Source organism: Eurosta solidaginis, chromosome 2, assembly GCF_040869045.1.
Source record: "Eurosta solidaginis isolate ZX-2024a chromosome 2, ASM4086904v1, whole genome shotgun sequence".
Taxonomy (NCBI): Eukaryota; Metazoa; Arthropoda; class Insecta; order Diptera; family Tephritidae; genus Eurosta; species Eurosta solidaginis.
In genome coordinates this window covers 91,782,928-91,809,058 of record NC_090320.1, presented here as the reverse complement: position 1 = coordinate 91,809,058, position 26,131 = coordinate 91,782,928, and positions in this window count along the sequence as shown.

Sequence of the window (26,131 nt, the reverse complement as noted above, 5' to 3'; positions counted from 1 at the left end):
AACAAAATCAGAATGGAAGCTAGAGAAATCATATTAAAAGCACAAGAAAGTTATAAAAGAAATTTTGACAAAACACGCAAAGGACATCATGGCTATCGTGTAACAGATTTAGTGGCCATCAAAGTCACGCAGTTCGTAGCCGGGAAGAAATTGGCGAATAAGTATATTGGTCCTTATGAAATCATCAAAGTTAAACCAAATGGAAGATATGACGTGAAAAAGCCGCCGAATTTCAAGGGCCAAATCAGACATCTACAAGCGCAGATAATATCAAACTTTGGCGTTTTATTCAATGCGAAGGTGAGACAGACACCGAGCAAGAGGATGAAACCGAGATATCTGGGGCAGATGGTTGTCAGGATGACCGAATGTGAGATGGTTACCCTGAACACTGGTTCAAGCTGGCATCACCAAGACAACTGTCAGTAGTAACTCGTGGGAATAGAGACATTAGCTGAAGAAAAGTTGACACAGATAGCCGCAAGTTTAACATCCACCTTCGTTCGTTCATTTTTATATTCATTTTATAATTGAAATACATTTTCTTTATTAATTAAATCATTCTAATCAAAATACGCAATATTGAATACCAATAAACTATTCATTGTTTACATATATATATATATATTCACAATTATGGCCCCATTTTAACAGCTAGAAGCTTCAAATTTCACCGAATGCTTACGTATGTCGCATATATTGTTGTCTGAAAAAATCATAGAGATCGGTTGTATATATAGTATATATCTCATACAACCGATTGTTCAGATAAGAAACTTTTCGCAATTTCTACCCAATTTTAACAGCTATAAGCTTCAAATTTCACCGATTGCTTACGTATATAGTATATATTGTTGTGTCAAAAAATCATAGGGATCGGTGATATATATAATATATATATGATTGTATATTTAGTATACATATATAGTATATATATTTTTTTTTTGCGATTTCGGCCCCATTTTAACAGCTAGAAGCTTCAATTTTCACCAAATGCTTACGTGTATAGCATATATTGATGTCTGAAAAAATCATTGAGATCGGTGGTATACATAGTATATATCTCATACAACCGATTGTTCAGATAAGAAACTTTGCGCGATTTCTTCCCCATTTTAACAGCTAGAAGCTTCAAATTTCACCAAATGCTTACATGTATAGTATATATTGTTGTCTGAAAAAATCATTGAGATCGGTTATATATATAGTATATATCTCATACAACCGATTGTTCAGATAAGAAACTTTGCGCAATTTCTGACCCATTTTAACAGCTAGAAGCTTCAAATTTCACCAAATGCTTACATATATAGCATATATTTTTGTGTGAAAAAATCATAGAGATCGGCGGTATATATATTATATACTTCATATAAACTGTAGTTTTTGCCCCTTTTTTACGGATAGAAGCTTCAAAATTCATCAAATTTCATCAAATAGTTACGTTTACGTCATATATTTTTGAAATACGTGATTCGTAGTCATAGTTTTTACATTCAGACCACAAAAAACGTGAAGCTTTGCATCCTCACACAAAGTACCTACCTATTTTTATACTCAGTTGAGCAGAGCTCACAGAGTATATTAAGTTTGATTGGATAACGGTTGGTTGTACATATATAAAGGAATCGAGATAGATATAGACTTCCATATATCAAAATAATCAGGATCGAAAAAAAATTTGATTGAGCCATGTCCGTCCGTCCGTCCGTCCGTCCGTTAACACGATAACTTGAGTAAATTTTGAGGTATCGTGATGAAATTTGGTATGTGGGTTCCTGAGCACTCATCTCAGATCGCTATTTTAAACGAACGATATCGGACTATAACCACGCCCACTTTTTCGATTTCGAAAATTTTGAAAACCCGAAAAAGTGCGATAATTCATTACAGAAGACAGCTAAAGCGACGGAACTTGGTAGATGAGTTGAACTTATGACGCAGAATAGAAAATTAGTAAAATTTTGGACAATGGACGTGGCACCGCCCACTTTTAAAAGAAGGTAATTTAAAATTTTGCAAGCTGTAATTTGGTAGTCGTTGAAGATATCATGATGAAATTTGGCAGGAGCGTTTCTCCTATTACTATATGTACGCTTAATAAAAATTAGCAAAATCGGAGAAGAACCACGCCCACTTAAAAAAAAAATTTTTTAAAGTAAAATTTTAACAAAAAATTTAATATCTTTACAGTATATAAGTAAATTATGTCAACATTCAACTCCAGTAATGATATGGTGCAACAAAATACAAAAATAAAAGAAAATTTCAAAATGGGCGTGGCTCCGCCCTTTTTCATTTAATTTCTCTAGGATACTTTTAACGCCATAAGTCGAACAAAAATTAACCAATCCTTTTGAAATTTGGAAGGGGCATAGATTTTATGACGTCAACTGTTTTCTGTGAAAATGGGCGAAATCGGTTGATGCCACGCCCAGTTTTTATACACAGTCGTCCGTCTGTCCTTCCGCATGGCCGTTAACACGATAACTTGAGCAAAAAACGACATAGCTTTAATGAACTTAGTTCATGTGCTTACTTGAACTCACTTTATCTTGGTATGAAAAATGAACGAAATCTGACTATGACCACGCCCACTTTTTCGATATCGAAAATTACGAAAAATTAAAAAAATGCCATAATTCTATACCAAATACGAAAAACGGGATGAAACATGGTAAGGTAATTGGATTGTTTTATTGACGCGAAATATAACTTTAGAAAAAACTTTATAAAATGGTTGTGACACCTACCATATTAAGTAGAAGAAAATGAAAAAGTTCTGCAGGGCGAAATAAAAAACCCTTAAAATCTTGACAGGTATTACATATATAAATAAATTAGCGGTATCCAACAGATGATGTTCTGGGTCACCCTGGTCCACATTTTGGTCGATATCTGGAAAACGCCTTCACACCACTCCCTTTTAAAACTCTCATTAATACCTTTAATTTGATATCCATATCGTACAAACTCATTCTAGAGTCACCCCTGGTCCACCTTTATGGCGATATCTCGAAAAGGCGTCCACCTATAGAACTAAGCCCCACGCCCTTTTAAAATACTCATTAACACCTTTCATTTGATACCCATATCGTACAAACATATTCTAAAGTCACCCCTGGTCCACCTTTATGGCGATATCTCGAAAAGGCGAACACCTATAGAACGTAGGCCCACTCCCTTTTAAAAATACTCATTAACTCCTTTCATTTGATACCCATATCGTACAAACAAAGTCTAGAGTCACCCCTGGTCCACCTTTATTGCGATACCTCGAAAAGGCGTCCACCTATAGAACTAAGGCCCACTCCCTTTTAAAATACTCATTAACTCCTTTCGTTTGATACCCATATTGCACAAACGAATTCTAGAGTCACCCCTGGCCCACCTTTATGGCGATATCTCAAAACGGCGTCCACCTATGGAACTAAGGATTACTCCCTTTTAAAATACTCATTAACACCTTTCTTTTGATACCCATATTGTACAAACAAATTCTAGGGTCGCCCCTGCTCCACCTTTATGGCGATATCTCGAAACGGCGTCCACCTATGGAACTAAGGATTACTCCCTTTTAAAATACTCATTAACGCCTTTCATTTGATACCCATATTGTACAAACAAATTCTAGGGTCACCCCTGGTCCACCTTTATGGCGATATCTCGAAAATGCGACCACCTATACAACAACCACCACTCCCTTTTAAAACCCTCATTAATACCTTTAATTTGATACCCATATCGTACAAACACATTCTAGAGTCACCCCTGGTCCACTTTTATGACGATATTTCGAAGCGGCATCCACCTATAGAACTAAGGCCCACTCCCTTTTAAAATACTCATTAACACCATTCGTTTGATGCCCATATTGTACAAACAAATTCTAGGGTCGCCCCTGGTCCACCTTTGTGGCAATATCTCGAAACGGCGTCCACCTATGGAACTAAGGATTACTCCCTTTTAAAATATTCATTAACACCTTTCATTTGATACCCATATCGTACAAACGTATTCTAGAGTCAACCCTGATCCACCTTTATGGCTATATCCCTAAATGGCGTCCACCTATAGAACTATGGCCCGCTTCCTCATAAAATACTCTTTAATGCCTTTCATTTGATACACATGTCATACAAACACATTCAAGGGTTTCCCTCGGTTCATTTTCCTACATGGTTATTTTCCCTTATGTTGTCACCATAGCTCTCAACTGAGTATGTAATGTTCGGTTACACCAGAACTTAACCTTCCTTACTTGTTTATTTTATATTTATCTCATTTAGATATGTTCACATTTCACCAAATGTTTACGTGTATAGCATATATTGTTGTCTGAAAAAATCATAGGGCCCGGTGGTATATATAATCTCATTCAACCGATTGTTCAGATAAGAAACTTTGCGCAATTGTTGCCCTATTTTAAGAGCTAGAGGCTTCAAATTTCTATGAATGCTTACGTATATAGCATATATTGTTGTCTGAAAAAATCATACAGATCGGTGGTATATATAGTATATATATGGTGGTATATATAGTATATATTTATAGTACTAGAAGACCCGGCAGACGTTGTCCTGCCCTAAATTTGGCCAATCTGCATACATTTTAATAAGCTTTTTCCGTCTGACCACATTTTGGCCTATATCCCGAGACCATAGTCACCCAGGGGTATGAAAATTAGCCTCTAATAAAGCACTCATCAACAGCTTTCATTTGATATCCACATTTGTGAGGTTCGACGGATATTCGCCAGACATAAGCATTCTATTTCCGGTAGCCATAGGAAATGCTTCTCGTATATCAGTAAGAGGTATAGCAAACCTGTAGCATGTTAACAGGGCAAGCCCTGTTAGATGATTTAACAGCATATGAGCAGTTTCGAAGTTCAAGTTAATGTTACATTAATGAGTTCCAACACAAATTCCAATAACAGAAGTGAGAACAGATGGTAACAGGTATCATAACAGCCGGGCTTACACGGATGACGTATTGTAGGAAAATGTTGCTGAAATTGTGTGAGATTGCTTGTTAAAATAACCGCGGGAAGTATGGGAGAAATATAAATTCTATAGGTTTGAAGAGACTAAAAATATAAAAACTACACAAAGGAAAATAGTTCGAAAACAGCCAATTAACGGGGAAAAATAGCTCGTAAACATTTTTTTGAATAGAAAATAGTTCGCAAACAATTTTTTTGGAGAGCAAATGGCTTAATTGCGGCAGTGACAGAACTTAGAAACGGATAGCTAAAAGTTGGACAAGACAGTTGCTGAAGGAGTTGAATCATGACCGGTTGTCCGAGAAAAAGTTAATAGAAATTAAAAAGCTTACAAAGTGAAACTTTGGAAACATATAAAAAAAAAAATTTTTTTAAATGTTTCGTTAAAAATTTATCAAAAAAAATAAAGTTAATAAAAATTAAAAAGCTTACAAAGTGAAACTTTGGAAACATATAAAAAAAAAAAATTTTTTTAAATGTTTCGTTAAAAATTTATCAAAATGGATAAAGAAATTTATGTCAAGAGTGAACCAGTGAACAAAACGTTATACCAACAAAAAAAAAAAAATTAGTAAACTTGTGCAAAAGAAAGTAAATTTATTAAAATATTTATTTGAAAGTTTATATACAAAAAAAAAAAAAAAATAGGATATATTAATCAAAAGTTTATCCCGGCCTTGCACCGCGTCAACTTAAGAAGAATTTTAAAAATTTTAAGGTTAATAACCTGAAGCCTGAACTTTGGAATCCAATAATAAAAACGAAACCAAAATATTTAAAGATTTAAGATTTAGTTTCGAATCAAAGAAACAGCTAAAGTTCACCGAAATGTTATACAAAAACAGATAAATTCGGAAAGAAAAAGGCATTTATTATTTGCAAGCTCAAAGGCGAAAAAAAAAAAATTAAAAACAAAACGAAACTAGTATGTTATTTCGAGAAATGTCTACGGAAGTGAACCAACAAGTTATAAAAAAAAAAAATATATAAAAAAAAAATAAAGAGCGATTTATTGGAAAGCCCCTTTATAAGCGAAAAAAAAATATATATATATTTTAGAAATTTGAAAACGAAATAAACGGAACGCAAATGAACAAAAACTTAAAATTTGTAGACTTGCAATATATATAAATAATTTGCGTACCTATTACAAAAATCAAAACCAGAGGAAGAAATGTTTTTCAAAGCAATGAGCCAGAATGTCCAGTTGGAGTCCAAGATATGGCCAGGAATTTACAGATTCAGAAGGCGCAGCGGCTAATTATTTTTTTTATGTAGTTTGTAGGATTTGCTAATCAAAAAAAAAAAAAAAAATAATAATAATAAATAAAAGTACAATATATTTAGGCTTTTAACATACACAAAAAAAAAATATTTTAATGTAAAAAGCTGAATGTGGGCGAGCGAGCGAGTCCAAAAAGCCCCAGAAAGTATACCACTGGAGAAAATGAGTATGGTTAGGAAAAGGTGCTAAATAAATAAAAAAAAAAAAAAAAGTGTTTGTGTCCCCCCCCCCCCCCCCCCCCCTCAAAATTTTATAGCAACCAACGTCAACACTCCATCAACTGGCCAGCGGAAGGAGGTTGATTCGGTAAGTGCCTCTTCTTTTAACACATGTACGTTTCACAGACTGGTTAAATTACACAAGTTTACAAATTCAGGTCAACTTTGGGATCTGAGCAGATAAGAGCGATTCTTGACTATATTTGATATGCTGAATTCGAATCTACATTCAGTTTTTCAAGATTGATTCTAGTTTCCGAGATCTCGCATGATAGCACCATTGTGCTCTTATAGCAGCTTTTAAATCGTGGCACTGCTTGATAAGTAAGTAAAAATGGCTGAATGTTCATAAAAGTATGAACATATAACTACGCCGCTCTAAAATAAGTAAATTTATACAGTCCACTAGAATTTAAGATAATATTGTCATACATACATACTTACAAAACAAACAGGATAAGGTACCTAAACCTATCACACATACACACACATATGTACACACATACAGTCCACTTGAGGAAAGATAAGTATAAACAACCCTCTTACAAAACAGATGGTTTCTTAATATTCAAGCAATGCCCTTGAACAAACAAACAATAGAATCAATAGAACAATAGAAACAAAAAACAATATAAACAAATTAAGAAGACATTAAAATTAGTCTTTGGTCTAACATTAGATACACAAACGCACTTACAAGTATAGTTACGTTTAGGAACATAGTTTTAAGATTTAGTATATAAGCAAATGTAAAATAGTTTAAGACTCAGAATTAAAATATATTCTAAACCATCAACACCATTATATAAAAACAAAAATGCAGAGACAGTGTTGCAAAGTTGATCCAAAGTGTTTTTGTTACGTTTGTGGTGGTTATATGATTAAAAAAAGTGGCAAAATAAAAACAAATGCGCTCAAAGATGCGTATCTGCACTACTTTGGTTTCAGCGTAGCACACTCGTAAGTCATGGAGACCGAAATTTATTTGTAATGCATGCAAAACAAAGCTGTATAAGTGGTCATTGGGAGAACGTGAGTACTTTTCCTTTTCAATGCCAGCGCTCTGGAGAGAACCTAAAAACCATAAAGATGATTGCTACTTTTGTTTGATGAAAGTTACGGGTATAAATGCAAAAAAATTAGCAAAATATAATTATCCTGATGTATCATCAGTATCCAAGCCACGTACTGCTAATGATCAATTGCCAGTTTATCAAAGTATAAGTGCAAACGTCCTGGAAACTTTAACTCCATCACCCCCGAGCAGTGAAAGCGACTTTGTCATGGAAGGGCCACATTTAATTTTGCAAGATGAACTAAGCGATTTGATTCGTGATTTGAATTTGTCCAAACAAAAAGCAGAGTTGCTAGGATCACGGCTGCAGCATTGGAAAAATCTAGACTCTCGAACAAAAGTTACTGTATACAGAAACAGAAATGAGGCACTTCGACTGTTCTCCAAAAAGAAGACAACATAAGTTTCTGTAACGATATTAATGGTTTATTTAATGAATTGAATGCACCCTACGATCGAAACGAATGACGTTTATTCATTGATGGTTTCCAAATACAAGTCAAGTTGTTTCCTAAATTGTCATATGCAAAAATCAAAGAACGAATATTTGTCGGACCTGATATTAGAAAACTAATGGCTGATAAAGAATTTACAAAATGTTTAACGCCCGATGAAGCAGCCGCGTGGGCATCTTTTCAAAATATCGTTCACCACTTTCTTGGTAATCGCAAATCCCCTAATTTTGAGGAAATTATTGGCGATATGTTGGAAAATTATCGCAAGATTGGAGCTCGGATGTCTCTAAAGATGCATTTTCTGCATTCCCATCTCGATTTTTTTCCCGAAAACTTGAGTGATATGAGCGACGAACAGGGAGAGCGGTTACACCAAGATCTAGCCAACATTGAAAGACGATACCAAGGATTTTGGGATGAAGGCATGATGAGGGACTATTGTTGGACCCTAATACGCGAAACAGATACTAAACAATACAAAAGGCAAAGTTCCACCAATATTCATTTCTGATTTGTTACTTTTAAGTTAATAAAATGAATATTATTTGACAAAAATCTTAAAAAATGAATTTATTGACTATATCAAAAACTAGAAACAATCTTAAAAAACGGAATGCAGATTCGGATTCAGCGTCATAAATTGACTTAAAAACCACTTTTAGTTGCCCAGATCCAAAACCGTGTATACTTGTGTTATTGATAAACTAGGAAAAAGTTTTATAAATTGATTCGTATAAACCGCCCTCCTTATTAATTGGGTAAAAGCAGAGAAATTAACTAATCCATTCAGTTGGTTTAATTGCTTTCTCTGTTAAACCGTCCGTATAATATATATACTTTGGCATTTTATTTTTGCGATGAAAGTTCGACGCATTGTTTTTCTTTCCATTAAAGTGATCACCTTAATGAAAAGAAAAGGTGAGTTATCTTCGTAAAAATTAACCGGTCTGTATATCTATATTCATTCACCAATTCATGTTTTTATTTGCACCACTTGAGGGGTTAACATCGTCACAAAATTCCAAAAGAAATTTGACGATAAAAATATAGTACGAAAAAAAAAATGTATTAGTAGCAAAGATTTTATTATTAAATTTCGCAGTAGGTTGCGAATTTATTTTGTTTATTTCTTTTGTGTTGCTCTGTTAATTGGGCCATGTAACATCGCTTAAGCAGATTATGTTGCAAGAAGGCTATGATATAGCGTTCACATAAGTTCGATTTTCTGCTAAAGATTTTTTTTGCTTCCCTTCTCTTAATTTGAAAGAGAATTTCATTTGCATAAATACGTTTGCTAACTTCCCATACTCAGCTGCTCATTAATTTCAAATTTCTTTCGTTGTTGGTTCTCCATGTACCAACTCAATTTATTCTAAGTGTGGTGAGCATATGAGAGCGAAACTCTAAGAGTTAACATACTGCGTATTAAGTGCAAGCGGTGCTTCTCGCTCACTCGCAAACTGTGAGCGATGTATAAATATGTTTGAAACTATGTTACATATGTAAATACAGAGATCTCAGGTTATACGAATTATGTTGTATGTGAGAGAGATAGTATTGAGAAATAACTTTGTTTTTTTTTTAATTGATAGAAGAGTACTAAGTGAATTTATATACTGAGCGACTCTTGTTTAAATTGTATGTAGTGAGGAAATCTCAAATTAACATGTTTGATTAGTGATAAGAGATGAGAAGAATTTTGGAGAATGTAAACAAATCATGGAAACCAGAGAAATGTTTTCTTCTTCTCAAGAGAATTAAGTTAAATATATGCTTTTGTAATCTGTGAATTTATTTTTTTGTTGCCATTGAGAGACTTCGAAATGAAAAATGCAATATAGAGAATTTGATTTCGATCAACCTGTTGAAATGTAAGCTAACATAAATGATATTAGGAACAGTTTAGGTCGGTTAATATACATGTACATAAATACATATAGCACAAAGTAATAGATAAATATCAAAATAAAAACATTCAAATTTAGCGTGCAGTAGATATAGACAACAAAAACGAAATGTATGATTGAAGAAATTTTAATTAAAATTTAAGGATTGGAAAAATGAGAAAGATGAAGGTGTAACTTCTATTTGATATTGGTGGTAGGGGCAATGGTGAGTATGTGTGGGCTAAAAGAAAAACTTTTACCAATCTTTTAGCAGGTTGGGTAGGTGTAGATGGAAGGGCAACTACAGCTTAGCCTTCCACCTCTGCCGGAAGAACCCCAAACGATGCAGGCAGGCAGCTGTATGTATTAGTTAACGTATTACTTATTTATTTCCGTAGTAAATTTGACACGTTCTTTTGGGAATTTGTTTGATTGAGATGAGCCTAACCCTTCGACGGCCTCTAAATTAAAATTTTTTTTTGTAAACCTCTGTTTGATTTTTTTTATGAGAAACCGAGGTAAAAGTCTATGTAGGAGCAAGATCTTGCCTCGGATTGTCATTATCTGGATTATTTCGGATGTGAACCGGTGAACTTTATAAAATTTTTTTTTAATTTTAGTATGTTTTGCAGCTCATTAAATTTTTTTTGATTGCTTCAACGCAGTTTGACCTATCTTTTTTTTTGTTTTCCTAAAGATTTTGCCTTGGATTTTCATTATCGGGATTATTTCGGATATGAACCGGGAAACTCTAGATCAGAGAAGGTTTTTGAATGCCTTGCTCGGCGAAATAGATGACATTGGCAAATGTCGAAGTCCTACCCGATCAAAGTTTTGATAAAACCTTATAATTGTTTCCGTAAAGTTATATCGGACATCGTTAGAGATTTTTTCTACTGGGTTATCTTGGTAGATTACTCGCGAATTGTACCGCTTGGTAAGTTTTTTGGATTAAGTGGCTAGAGGTTGCTTTAGTGGCTAACTAAACTCTCGTCACTTTCTGAGCTTGAAATCGCAGCCATTAAATAATTAAGTTTTTGCACTGTCATTTTGTTGCAGGGTTTGGTTCAACCGGTAGTATATACATACATGTACTGAAGCCCATGCAAGACCCCGATGCCACAAATATGTTATCACGATAATAATAATATTTTTTTTGCAAAAAGAAAAGAAAGATACCTAATATATAAAGAGATAAAATCGAAATAAGTAAACGTGTAATAAATCTAACATACGTAAACCTAATACGATCAACACTAAACAAATAACTCTACGTTCGCCAATAATAATATACGGTGTGCATATCGACTACTTTGCACAGCGTTAAAAAGAAGCAAATCGACGCGTTTTTTTTTTGGCAAGTTAATAAATGGATTAGATTTTTTTTGAGAATTAACCTATTCCCACGAAAATTTCGTAGTGCACGGATTTATTTAGAAAATCAAATAACTACAAATACGAATAACTAAAAACATATATAAATATAACCACCAACCAATACAAATACCAAACGTTTTTTTTCATAATGGCGGTGAGACATAGCAATGAGGAATTGAATTTGACTAACGCAGCCGAAGAAATGATCTGCACCATTTGTAGCGGAGGTGTGACGCAGGATCGTGTTGAGACTCCTTGCAAGCACGTATTTCACAGATCATGTTTAGGTAGGTGGATAGATACGAATTCCTCATGTCCTTCTTGCAGGGAACCAGTCACTATGTCCAATCTACAAAGCCCTAATGGCGCAGCGGGGGTGACAGCCTCACCAGCAACTACTTCATTCCGAGCCAGAGGAGGAGCTATACCCCGAAATAGAGTAGCGACTCGATCAATAACACAGGCACTTCGAACCACTGGCACTGATTTTAATCGACCGAACGCATATCGTTCACCTGGACCAGACCACAGATTGACTGCTACTGCTCCAATGTCAAGCAGTAATGTAGACTATTCTAGAGTTCGAACCATGATTCAGGAATCTTTGACTGGCTTTCGCGAGCTAATAACCGCCCAAATCGGTAGTGATTTGAGCACCCTCTTGGGCCAATTGTAGGAGAGAATCGCTATCGCCAATCCACTCAAGAAACCCCAAGTCGACCACAGGAAATGCCACATAATCAGGAGGAGGAGCCCAGCCGACCGTACCGTGATAGTGAACCTCTGCCTCTGAGGAGCAATTTTCAGGCTAACAAGATCTCTAGCATGATTTCCAATTGGCGAATACGTTTCACTGGTAAGCCAAATGATATGTCGGTTGAAGATTTTATATATCGAGTTAATGCGTTAACACGTCAAGCTTTGAACGGAGATTTTGATGTATTGTTTTGATATGTCCACATGCTTTTTGCAGATAACGCAGAAGCTTGGTTTTGGAGGCATCACCGGCAAACAGATCGACTAAATTGGGAGGAGATCTGTGTAGGATTAAGACAAAAATATAAGGACCAGTTGAGCGACTACGACCGAAAAGAGAATATACGTAGACGCAAACAGAGATCCAACGAACCATTTGTCCAATTTTTAGATGAGTTGCTAACCATGAATGATAGGCTTCAAATTCCCATGACAGATCGGGAGCTTATAGAAACAATGATTAGGAATTTAAAACCCGATCTTCGATACGAGCTCTTGCATTTGGACATAACCGACTTATCTATGCTTCGAAGAGAATGTCACAGACATGAGCACTTCATGGCTAATTTTAGTAATAGCGCCCCTATCCGAAACTTTCCCGCTAGAAGAAACATATCTGAAATTGTTGAGGAAATTCAGGAGCGCGTTGATCCGCATACAACCGACTCATCGGATGTTGCCGAAATATCAGTGGAAAATTTGAAGTGTTGGAATTGCGAAATGTTAGGCCATAGGTATCAAGATTGCACCAACCCATTGCGCCGAATATTTTGTTACGGATGTGGGAAACCAGACACGTACAAACCTACATGCCCAAAATGTAATCGGGGTGTGGAAAACTCGAATCAGGATGTCCGCAGAAGGGGATATCCGAACCACCAGCCTCGGATGTAAATAATAGCATAAGTCTCGCGAACCCCAACTACCTGAGTCCCAAGCCATCTTGCCAGCCAAAATTAACTCCCATATGACCTTTTCATGCCCGGTTAGCCGAGTACAACCAGCGTCGCGCTGAAATTTTCTCAGCGCCACCAAAAATTGTTTCTCGTTCGGCACGACGAATGAAGAATTTCTTGGCTAAAAAGAAGCGTTTACGAAAATTTACCATCTCAGCCATTGTGTACAAAATCTCTGATATTAGGCCTTATATACGAATTAACATTTAAGGTGAAAATGTGTTAGCATTATTAGATAGCGGCGCGAATAAAAGTGTGATAGGTGGTCAGTTGGCCAAAACCATTTTAGAGCAGAATTCTACTTCCCCAGCCTTTAGTGGCTACGTGAAAACAGCTGATGGCCAGCGACAACAAATAAATGGTATAATAACTGTAGCCGTAAACTATAATGGTCAAATTAAGCACATAGAATTTTTGATAGTCCCATCAATAACTGAATCAGCCATTTGCGGCATGGATTTTTGGAATGAGTTCGATATAAAAGTAAAGATTGAGACCCAATGCGGTCACATAAATACATTAGAAACTAATTCCGAGGGAGTGGCGTCTCTGAACACCCAGCAACAAAAGCAACTAAATATTATAATAGAATCATTTCCTAACTTCGAGAGAGAGGGACTGGGATTAACTAAGTTAGTGGACCATGTCATAGATACAGGAGATGCAAAACCCATAAAGCAGAGATTTTATCCGATATCTCCAGCCGTAGAGGAAATGCTATGCCAGGAAATAGACAGAATGTTGGAACTAGGAGTGATAGAAGAAGCTCCAAGTTCGGCGTGGTCTTCACCAGGAGTGCTAATTGTCAAACCTGGAAAGGTTCGGTTCTGCTTAGATTCGCGCAAATTAAACGATAACGCTAAAGGATGCATATCCCATTCCAATTATTGAGGGATTGCTGAGTAGGCTTCCTCCCGTGCATTATATTTCCAAGATCGACTTGAAAGATGCTTTCTGGCAAATTGGTCTTGAAAAGCAATCACGGGAAAAGACTGCCTTTACCGTTCCTAACAGGCCACTGTACCAATTCAAAAGGATGCCTTTTGGATTGTGCAACGCGCCACAAACTATGTGTAGACTTATGGATAAAGTGATACCATATAACTTGAAAAATCACGTTTTCGTATATTTGGATGATTTACTAGTAGTGTCGTCTTCATTTAATGAACATTTGGTCCACTTGTCCGAAGTCTCCGCATTATTGCGAAAGGCTGGCTTGACTATTAATATTCGAAAGAGTAAATTTGGTCTAAGCCAAGTCAACTATTTAGGTTTTGTAGTGGGGAACGGATCTCTCCAGTTAGACAAAGAAAAAATTTCTGCAATTCAGAATTACCTTATTCCGAAGACTGTACGTCAACTTCGGAGATTCCTTGGCATGACCGAATGGTATAGAAGATTTATTGATGATTATGCTTCGACGACTTTTCATCTAACCGAGTTACTCTCCAAGAAAAAACAGTTTGTGTGGAATTCAGAGGCCCAGCAAGCTTTCGAGGACCTCAAAGAAAAATTGACTTCAGCACCCATATTATTACACCCCAACTATAACAAACCTTTTATTTTACAATGTGATGCTAGTCAAGTAGGAGTAGGAGCATGTTTGATGCAGGAAGATGACAACGGTCAAGAACGACCTATAGCATACATGTCCCAGAAGCTGAACAAAGCGCAGCGGAATTATTCAGTGACAGAGCTTAAATGTCTAGCCGTTGTTCTTGCAATAACAACGTTTAGGATGTATATTGAAGGGATGGAATTCAAGGTGGTGACCGATCATGCTAGTTTGCGTTGGCTCATGCAACAAAAGGATCTGAGCGGGAGACTAGCGAGGTGGGCCATAAAACTGCAAGGCTTCAACTTTTCAATTGAGCACAAAAAAGGAAGTGAGAACGTAATCGCGGATGCCCTGTCCCGAATGTATGAGGACGTGCCAGAATCCGAAGTTAATGTTATAGAACTTCCAGTCTTACCGGAAATTGATTTAGGCTCCGATGCCTTTAACTCGCCTGAATATGAGGAATTAAAACTTCGGTTTCAGTCCTCAAATTTGCCGGACTTCCAAGTCATCGACGGGTACATTTATCATCGTACCGAATTCGCAACTGGTAACAGCGATACTGGTGACAATGCTTGGAAATTGTATGTGCCTACAGAATTACGTCACAATGTGATTTCTGCTGCCCACGAGCAACCATCAGCAGCGCATGGCGGGATAGCAAAAACGGTAGAACGTATTAGACGTCGGTTCTATTGGCCCGGCATGGTCATACAGATACGCGAATATGTGCTGAACTGCGAGAGCTGTCAAACGTCGAAAACGCCATCAAAGCCACTACGACCACCAATGGGACAGCAAATTGTTTCAGATAGGCCTTTTCAAATTTTATATATGGACTTGATAGGACCATTTCCGCGTTCCAAAAAGGGTAACATTGGCTTGCTAATTGTACTGGATCATCTCACGAAGTTCGTATTTTTGAAGCCAGTCAAGAAGTTTACATCGAATTTACTAATGGAATATTTGAAAGAGAATATTTTTGATTGTTTTGGTATTCCCGAGAGTGTCATTGCCGACAATGGTAGCCAGTTTAAAAGTAAAGATTTTGAGCATTTTTTGCAAAAATATGGTGTCTCCCACATCACAACAGCTGTTTATTCTCCTCAGTCTAATGCCTCTGAGCGAGTTAACATATCCATCAACGAAGCCCTAAGAAGCTATATACGTAAAGATCAGCGAGATTGGGATGCATTTACCAGCAGTATTAATTGTGCGCTCCGAAACAGCTTGCACCAATCTTTAGGTTATACGCCGTATTTCGCAGTGTTTGGACAGCACATGATTACACACGCCGCTGATTATAAGCTTCTGCGGAATCTGAATCTACTTAGCGACAATACGGTAAAACTGGAGCGTAGCGACAATTTTCAGTTAATACGGGAAGTAATAAAGAAAAATCTGGAGAAAGCTCATCTCCGAAACGCCAACTCGTATAATCTACGCATTCGGATTAGAAGTTTTCAAGTGGGTCAAATAGTCACACATCGAAACTTTGCACAGAGCAATCTAATCAAAAACTTTAATGCTAAGCTAGCACCTACTGGAGTAAAAGCGAGGTTAGAGCCGTGAAGGGAAATTGCTATTACCTTTTGGAAGACCTAGATGGCAAAGTCGTAGGAACATATCATGCAAAAGATTTGTGGTAAAGTAGTTACTGTTATGATATCATTTTTTTTTACTCTCCCTGGTATGGTAATTTTTATACTCAAAGATTATGATTTTAGTGCCTTCAGACCGTTTTCTCTCTTTGGATCCATATCAGCAGGAGCAAACGATCTGTGTTGTGAGGTTCGACGGATATCCGCCAGACATAAGCATTCTATTTCCGGTAGCCATAGGAAATGCTTCTCGTATATCAGTAAGAGGTATAGCAAACCTGTAGCATGTTAACAGGGCAAGCCCTGTTAGATGATTTAACAGCATATGAGCAGTTTCGAAGTTCAAGTTAATGTTACATTAATGAGTTCCAACACAAATTCCAATAACAGAAGTGAGAACAGATGGTAACAGGTATCATAACAGCCGGGCTTACACGGTGGACGTATTGTAGGAAAATGTTGCTGAAATTGTGTGAGAGATTGCTTGTTAAAATAACCGCGGGAAGTATGGGAGAAATATAAATTCTATAGGTTTGAAGAGACTAAAAATATAAAAACTACACAAAGGAAAATAGTTCGAAAACAGCCAATTAACGGGGAAAAATAGCTCGTAAACATTTTTTTGAATAGAAAATAGTTCGCAAACAATTTTTTTGGAGAGCAAATGGCTTAATTGCGGCAGTGACAGAACTTAGAAACGGATAGCTAAAAGTTGGACAAGACAGTTGCTGAAGGAGTTGAATCATGATCGGTTGTCGGGAAAAGTTAAGGAAAGATGATTTGAAATCCCGCCCGTGAGGAACTTTAAAAGTTAATAAAAATTAAAACCTTACAAAGTGAAACTTTGGAAACATATAAAAAAAAAAAATTTTTAAAAATGTTTCGTTAAAATTTATCAAAATGGATAAAGAAATTTAATGTCAAGAGTGAACCAGTGAACAAAACGTTATACCAACAAAAAAAAAAAAAAAATTAGTAAACTTGTGCAAAAGAAAGTAAATTTATTAAAATAATTATTTGAAAGTTTATATACAAAAAAAAAAAAAAAAAATAGGATATATTAATCAAAAGTTTATATTTGTAAAAAAAAAAAAAGGAAATAAAAACTAACTATTTGGATTTGTGGTTACAAAATGTAAGAAATACCAAAATTATATCTAATTTCGAAAAAAAAAAAGTTAATTAGTTGGAAAAAAAAAAAAAAATAATAATTTAATTGGTTGGAAGCCTGAACTTTGGAATCCAATAATAAAAACGAAACCAAAATATTTAAAGATTTTAAAGATTTAAGATTTAGTTTCGAATCAAAGAAACAGCTAAAGTAAACCGAAATGTTATACAAAAACAGATAAATTCGGAAAGAAAAAGGCATTTATTATTTGCAAGCTCAAAGGCGAGAAAAAAATAAAAATTAAGAACAAAACGAAACTAGTATGTTATTTCGAGAAATATCTACGGAAGTGAACCAACAAGTTATAAAAAAAAAAATATATATAAAAAAAAAATAAAGAGCGATTTATTGGAAAACCCCTTTATAAGCGAAAAAAATATATATATATTTTAGAAATTTGAAAACGAAATAAACGGAACGCAAGTGAACAAAAACTTAAAATTTGTAAACTTACAATATATATAAATAATTTGCGTACCTATTACAAAAATCAAAACCAGAGGAAGAAATGTTTTTCAAGGCAATGAGCCAGAATGTCCAGTTGGGGTCCAAGATATGGCCAGGAGTTTACAGATTCAGAAGGCGCAGCGGCTAATTATTTTTTTTATGTAGTTTGTAGGATTTGCTATTCAAAAAAAAAAAATAATAATAAATAAAAGTACAATATATTTAGGCTTTTAACATACACAAAAAAAAAAATATTTTAATGTAAAAAGCTGAATGTGGGCGAGCGAGCGAGTCCAAAAAGCCCCAGAAAGTATACCACTGGAGAAAATGAGTATGGTTAGAAAAAGGTGCTAAATAACTAAAAAAAAAAAAAAAAAAAAAAAAAAAAGTGTTTGTGTTCCCCCCCCTCAAAATTTTATAGCAACCAACGTCAACACTCCATCAACTGGCCAGCGGAAGGAGGATGATTCGGTAAGTGCCTCTTCTTTTAACACATGTACGTTTCACAGACTGGTTAAATTATTGATAAACTAGGAAAAAGTTTTATAAATTGATTCGTATAAACCGCCCTCCTTATTAATTGGGTAAAAGCAGAGAAATTAACTAATCCATTCAGTTGGTTTAATTGCTTTCTCTGTGAAACCGTCCGTATAATATATATACTTTGGCATTTTATTTTTGCGATGAAAGTTCGACGCATTGTTTTTCTTTCCATTAAAGTGATCACCTTAATGAAAAGAAAAGGTGAGTTATCTTCGTAAAAATTAACCGGTCTGTATATCTATATTCATTCACCAATTCATGTTTTTATTTGCACCACTTGAGGGGTTAACATCGTCACAAAATTCCAAAAGAAATTTGACGATAAAAATATAGTACGAAAAAAAAATGTATTAGTAACAAAGATTTTATTATTAAATTTCGCAGTAGGTTGTGAATTTATTTTGTTTATTTCTTTTGTGTTGCTCTGTTAATTGGGCCATGTAACATCGCTTAAGCAGATTATGTTGCAAGAAGGCTATGTTATAGCGTTCACATAAGTTCGATTTTCTGCTAAAAATTTTTTTTTGCTTCCCTTCTCTTAATTTGAAAGAGAATTTCATTTGCATAAATACGTTTGCTAACTTCCCATACTCAGCTGCTCTTTAATTTCAAATTTCGTTCGTTGTTGGTTCACCATGTACCAACTCAATTAATTCTAAGTGTGGTGAGCATATGAGAGCGCAGCTCTAAGAGTTAACATACTGCGTATTAAGTGCAAGCGGTGCTTCTCGCTCCCTAGCAAACTGTGACCGATGTATAAATATGTTTGAAACTATGTTACATATGTAAATACAGAGATCTCAGGTTATACGAATTATGTTGTATGTGAGAGAGATAGTATTGAGAAATAACTTTGTTTTTTTTTGAATTGATAGAAGAGTACTAAGTGAATTTATATACTGAGCGACTCTTGTTTAAATTGTATGTAGTGTGGAAATCTCAAATTAACATGTTTGATTAGTGATAAGAGATGAGAAGAATTTTGGAGAATGTAAACAAATCATGGAAACCAGAGAAATGTTTTCTTCTTCTCAAGAGAATTAAGTTAAATATATGCTTTTGTAATCTGTGAATTTATTTTTTTGTTGCCATTGACAGACTTCGAAATGAAAAATGCAATATAGAGAATTTGATTTCGATCAACCTGTTGAAATGTAAGCTAACATAAATGATATTAGGAACAGTTTAGGTCGGTTAACATACATGTACATAAATACATATAGCACAAAGTAATAGATAAATATCAAAATAAAAACATTCAAATTTAGCGTGCAGTAGATATAGACAACAAAAACGAAATGTATGATTGAAGAAATTTTGATTAAAATTTAAGGATTGGAAAAATGAGAAAGATGAAGGTGTAACTTCTATTTGATATTTGTGGTAGGGGCAATGGTGAGTATGTGTGTGCTAAAAGAAAAACTTTTACCAATCTTATAGCAGGTTGGGTGGGTGTAGATGGAAGGGCAACGACAGCTTAGCCTTCCACCTCTGCCGGAAGAACCCCAAACAATGCAACTTGTGGCAGGTAGCTGTATGTATTAGTTAACGTATTACTTAATTATTTCCGTAGTAAATTTGACACGTTCTTTTGGGAATTTGTTTGATTGAGATGAGCCTAACCCTTCGACGGCCTCTAAATTAAAATTTTTTTTTTGTAAATCTCTGTTTGATTTTTTTTAATGAGAAACCGAGGTAAAAGTCCGTGTAGGAGCAAGATCCCCCCCATATACGCCGTAGACTAGCCGGCTGTAGCAAACAGAGTACCCGCTCCTTAAACCCTATACCCACTCGGAGAGCTATCGCAAAGCAGAACTGATGTTCCCTAATACAGTGCAAAGTAAGCTAAACATTCGTATATGTGAAGAAGTTTGTGGCAGGAAAGACAAACGTTAATGAGGCCAGCTTCTCTCAATAGATAGTGCACTATGAGGGAGCCAACGGAGGCAGGATGCGATTAGTTCATTACACATTCTATAAACACATTCTAGGGGTACCGGGTCCACGTTTTGGCCTATATCTCGAGACCCTAGTTACCCAGGGGTATGAGAATTACCCTCTACTAAAGCACTCATCAACAGCTTTAATCTGATATCAATATTCTATAAACAGATTCTAGGGGTACCCGGGTCCACTTTTTGGCCTATAGCTCGAGACCCTAGTCACTCAGGGGTATGCAAATTACCCCCTACTAAAGCACTCGTCAACAGCTTTCATCTGATAGCCATATTCTATACACACATTCTAGGGGTACCCAGGTCCACGTTTTGGCCTATATCTCGAGACCCGAGTCACCCAGGGGTATGAAAATTACCCTCTACTAAAGCACTCATCAAATGCTTTCATTTGATATGCATATTCTAGGGGTACCCGGGTCCACGTTTTGGCCTATATCTCGGGACCCTAGTCACCCAGGGGTGTGAAAATTACCCTCTACTAAAGCACTCACCAACAGCTTTTATTTGATATCCATATTCTATAAACACACCCTATTGGTACCCGGGTCCACGTTTTGGCCTATATCTCGAGACCCTAGTCACCCAGGGGTATGAAAATTACCCTCTACTAAAGCACTCATCAACAGCTTTTATTTGATATCCATATTCTATCAACACACCCTAGGGGTACCCGGGTCCACGTTTTGGCCTATATCTCGAGACCCTAGTCACCCAGGGGTATGAAAATTACCCTCTACTAAAGCACTCATCAATAGCTTTTATATGATATCCATATTCTATGAACACACTCTAGGGGTACCCGGGTCCACGTTTTGGCCTATATCTCGAGGAAATATGCTGTTTTGAGTATTTTCCCGGCAAGTATTCGAATTTTTCTTCCTTCCCTGGACCTCCACGAATAATTCAAGGCTAAGATAAGATAAATCCGTTCAGCCGTTCTCGAGTTTTAGCGAGACTAACGAACAGCAATTCATTTTTATATATATAGATATATATATATATATATATATTCGCAATTTTAGCCCAATTTTAACAGCTAGAAGCTTCAAATTTCACCAAATACTTACGTATATAGCATATATTTTTGTCTGAAAAAATCATAGAGATCGGTGGTATATATATTATATACCCCATATAAACTGTATTTTTTTGCCCCTTTTTTACGGCTAGAAGCTTCAAAATTCATCAAATTTCATCAAATAGTTACGTTTACGTCATATATTGTTGAAATACGTGATTCGTAGTCATAGTTTTTACACGCAGACCACAAAAAACCTGAAACTTTGCATCCTCACACAAAGTACCTACCTATTTTTATACCTTTCATGAAAATGAAATGGTATATTAATTTCGTCACGAAACCGAAAATTGTAAGTCCTTAAAGGAAAATAGATAGACCCACCATCAAGTATACGGAAATAATCAGGTTGAAGAGCTGAGTTGATTTAGCCATGTCCGTCTGTCTGTTTGTATGCAAACTAGTCCCTCAATTTTTGAGATATCTTGATAAAATTTGGTGAGCGGGTGTATTGGAATGTCCGATTAGACATTTGACGGAACCGGCGGGATCCGACCACTATAGCATATATCCTTCATACAACTGATTTTTCAGAAAAAGAGGACTTTTGTAATATCTTACTCAATTTAACAGACTGAAGCTTCAAACTTCAGCATATAATTTCGTATATTGCACATATTGTTGCCTGAAAAAATTGATGAGATCGGTCGTATATATAGTATATATCCCCCACAACCGATTGTTCAGATAAGAAACTTCGCAATTTCTACCCCATTTTAACAGCTATAAGCTTCAAATTTCACCGATTGCTTACGTATATAGTATATATTGTTGTGTCAAAAATCGGTGATATATATAATATATATATGATGGTATATTTAGTATATATATATAGTAGATATATATTTTTTTTGCGATTTCGGCCCCATTTTAACAGCTAGAATCTTCAATTTTCACCAAATGCTTACTTGTATAGCATATATTGATGTCTGAAAAAATCATTGAGATCGGTGGTATACATAGTATATATCTCATACAACCGATTGTTCAGATAAGAAACTTTGCGCAATTTCTTCCCCATTTTAACAGCTAGAAGCTTCAAATTTCACCAAATGCTTACGTGTATAGTATATATTGTTGTCTGAAAAAATCATTGAGATCGGTTATATATATAGTATATATCTCATACAACCGATTGTTCAGATAAGAAACTTTGCGCAATTTCTGTCCCATTTTAACAGCTAGAAGCTTTAAATTTCACCAAATGCTTACGTAAATAGCATATATTTTTGTCTGAAAAAATCATAGAGATAGGTGGTATATATAATATATACTTCATATAAACTGTCATTTTTGCCCCTTTTTTACGGATAGAAGCTTCAAAATTCATCAAATTTCATTAAATAGTTACGTTTAGGTCATATATTTTTGAAATACGTGATTCGTAGTCATAGTTTTTACATTCAGACCACAAAAAACGTGAAGCTTTGCATCCTCACACAAAGTACCTACCTATTTTTATACTCAGTTGAGCAGAGCTCACAGAGTATATTAACTTTGATTGGATAACGGTTGGTTGTACAGGTATAAAGGAATCGAGATAGATATAGACTTCCATATATCAAAATCATCAGTATCGAAAAAAATTCGATTGAGCCATGTCCGTCCGTCCGTCCGTCCGTCTGTCCGCTAACACGATAACTTGATTAAATTTTGAGGTATCGTGATGAAATTTGGTATGTAGGTTCCTGGGCACTCATCTCAGATCGCTATTTAAAATGAACTATATCGGACAATAACCACGCTCACTTTTCCGATATCGAAAATTTCGAAAAATCGAAAAAGTGCGATAATTCCCTACCAAATACGGATAAAGCGATGAAACTTGGTACGTGAGTTGAACTTATGAAGCAGAATAGAAAACTAGTAAAATTTTGGACAATGGGCGTGGCACCGCCCACTTTTAAAAGAAGGTAATTTAGAAGTTTTGCAAGCTGTAATTTGGCAGTCGTTGAAGATATCATGATGAAATTTGGCAGGAACGTTACACTTATTACTATATGCCTGTTTAATAACAATTAGCATAATCGGAGAACGAACACGACCACTTTAACAAAAATTTTTTTTTTTTAATTCAAATTTTCAAAGAAAAGTTAATATCTTTACAGTATATAAGTAAATTATGTCAACATTCAACTCCAGTAATGATATGGTGCAACAAAATACAAAAATAAAAGAAAATTTCAATATGGGCGTGGCTCCGCCCTTTTCATTTAATTTGTCTAGGATACTTTTAATGCCATAAGTCGAACAAAAATTTACCACTCCTTGTGAAATTTGGTAGAGGCTTAGATTCTAGGACGATAACTGTTTTCTGTGAAAAAGGGCGCAATCGGTGGAAGCTACGCCCAGTTTTTATACACAGTCGACCGTCTGTATCTCCGCTCGGCCGTTAACACGATAACTTGAGCAAAATATATATCTTTACTAAACTCAGTTGACGTACTTATCTGAACTCACTTTGTATTGGTGTAAAAAATGGCCGATATCCAACTATGACCACGCCCACTTTTTCGATATCGAAAATTACGAAAAATGAAAAAAATGCCATAATTATATACCAAATACGAAAAAAGGGAAAAAACATGGTAATTGTATTGGTCTATTGACGCAAAATATAACTTTAGAAAAAAACTTGGTAAAATGGGTGTGACACCTACCATATTAAGTAGAAGAAAATGAAAAAGTTTTGCAGGGCGAAATCAAAAGCCCTTGGAATCTTGGAAGGAATACTGTTCGTGGTATTACATATATAAATAAATTAGCGGTACCCGAAAGATGATGTTCTGGATCACCTTGGTCCACATTTTGGTCGATATCTCGAAAACGCCTTCACATATACAACTAAGGGCCACTCCCTTTTAAAACCCTCATTAATACCTTTAATTTGATACCCATATCGTACAAACACATTCTAGAGTCTCCCCTGGTCCACGTTTATGGCGATATCTCGAAAAGGCGTCCACATATAGAACTAAGGCCCACTCCTTTTTAAAATACTCATTAACACCTTTCATTTGATACCCATATCGTACAAACAAATTCTAGAGTCGCCCCTGGTCCACCTTTATGGCGATATTTCGAAAAGGCGTCCACCTTAAGAACTAAGGCCCACGCCCTTTTAAAATACCCATTAACACCTTTCATTTGATACCCATATCGTACAAAAAAATTCTAGAGTCACCCCTGGTCCACGTTTATGGCGATATCTCGAAAAGGCATGCACCTATAGAACTAAGGCCCAAGCCCTTTTAAAATACTTATTAACACCTTTCATTTGCTATTCATATCGTACAAACAAATTCTAGAGTAACCCCTGATCCATCTTTATGGCGATATTTCGAAACGGCGTCCATCTATAGAACTTAGGCCCACGCCCTTTTAAAATACTCATTAATACCTTTCATTTGATACCCATATCGTACAAAATAAATTCTAGAGTCACCCCTGGTCCACCTTTATGGCGATATCTCGAAAAGACATCCACCTATAGAACTAAGGCCCACGCCCTTTTAAAATACACATTAACACCTTTCATTTGATACCCACATTGTACAAACGCATTCTAGAGTCACCCTGGTCCACTTTTATAACGATATTCCGAAAAGGCGTCCACCTATAGAACTAAGGCCCACTCCGTTTTAAAACACTTATTAACACCTTTCGTTTGATACCCATATTGTACAAACGCATTCTAAAGTCAACCCTGGTCCACTTTTATAACGATATTCCGAAAAGGTCTCCACCTATAGAACTAAGGCCCACTCCCTTTCAAAATACTCATTAACACCTTTCATTTGATACCCGTATAGTACAGACAAATTCTAGAGTCACCCCTGGTCCACCTTTATGGCGATATCTCGAAAAGGCGTCCACCTATAGAACTAAGGCCCACGCCCTCTTAAAATACTCATTAACACCTTTCATTTGATATTCATATCGTACAAACAAATTCTAGAGTCACCCCTGATCAATCTTTATGGCGATATTTCGAAACGGCGTCCATCTATAGAACTTAGGCCCACGCCCTTTTAAAATACTCATTAATACCTTTCATTTGATACCCATATCGTACAAAATAAATTCTAGTGTCACCCCTGGTCCACCTTTATGGCGATATCTCGAAACGGCGTCCATCTATAGAACTTAGGCCCACGCCCTTTTAAAATACTCATTAATGCTTTTCATTTGATACCCATATCGTACAAAATAAATTCTAGAGTCACCCCTGGTCCACCTTTATGGCGATATCTCGAAAAGGCGTCAACCTATAGAACTTAGGCCCACTCCCTTTTAAAATTATCATTAACACATTTCATTTGATACCCATATCGTACAAACAAATTCTATCACCCCTGATCCATCTTTATGGCGATATCTCGAAACGGCGTCCATCTATAGAACTTAGGCCCACGCCCTTTTAAAATACTCATTAATACCTTTCATTTGATACCCATATCGTACAAAATAAATTCTAGAGTCACCCCTGGTCCACCTTTATGGCGATATCTCGAAACGGCGTCCATCTATAGAACTTAGGCCCACGCCCTTTTAAAATATTCATTAATGCTTTTCATTTGATACCCATATCGTACAAAATAAATTCTAGAGTCAGGCCTGGTCCACCTTTATGGCGATATCCCTAAATGGCGTCCATCTATAGAACTATGGTCCACTTCCTCTTAAAATACTCTTTAATACCTTCCATTTGATACACATGTCATACAAACACATTCCAGGGTTACCCTAGGTTCTTTTTACA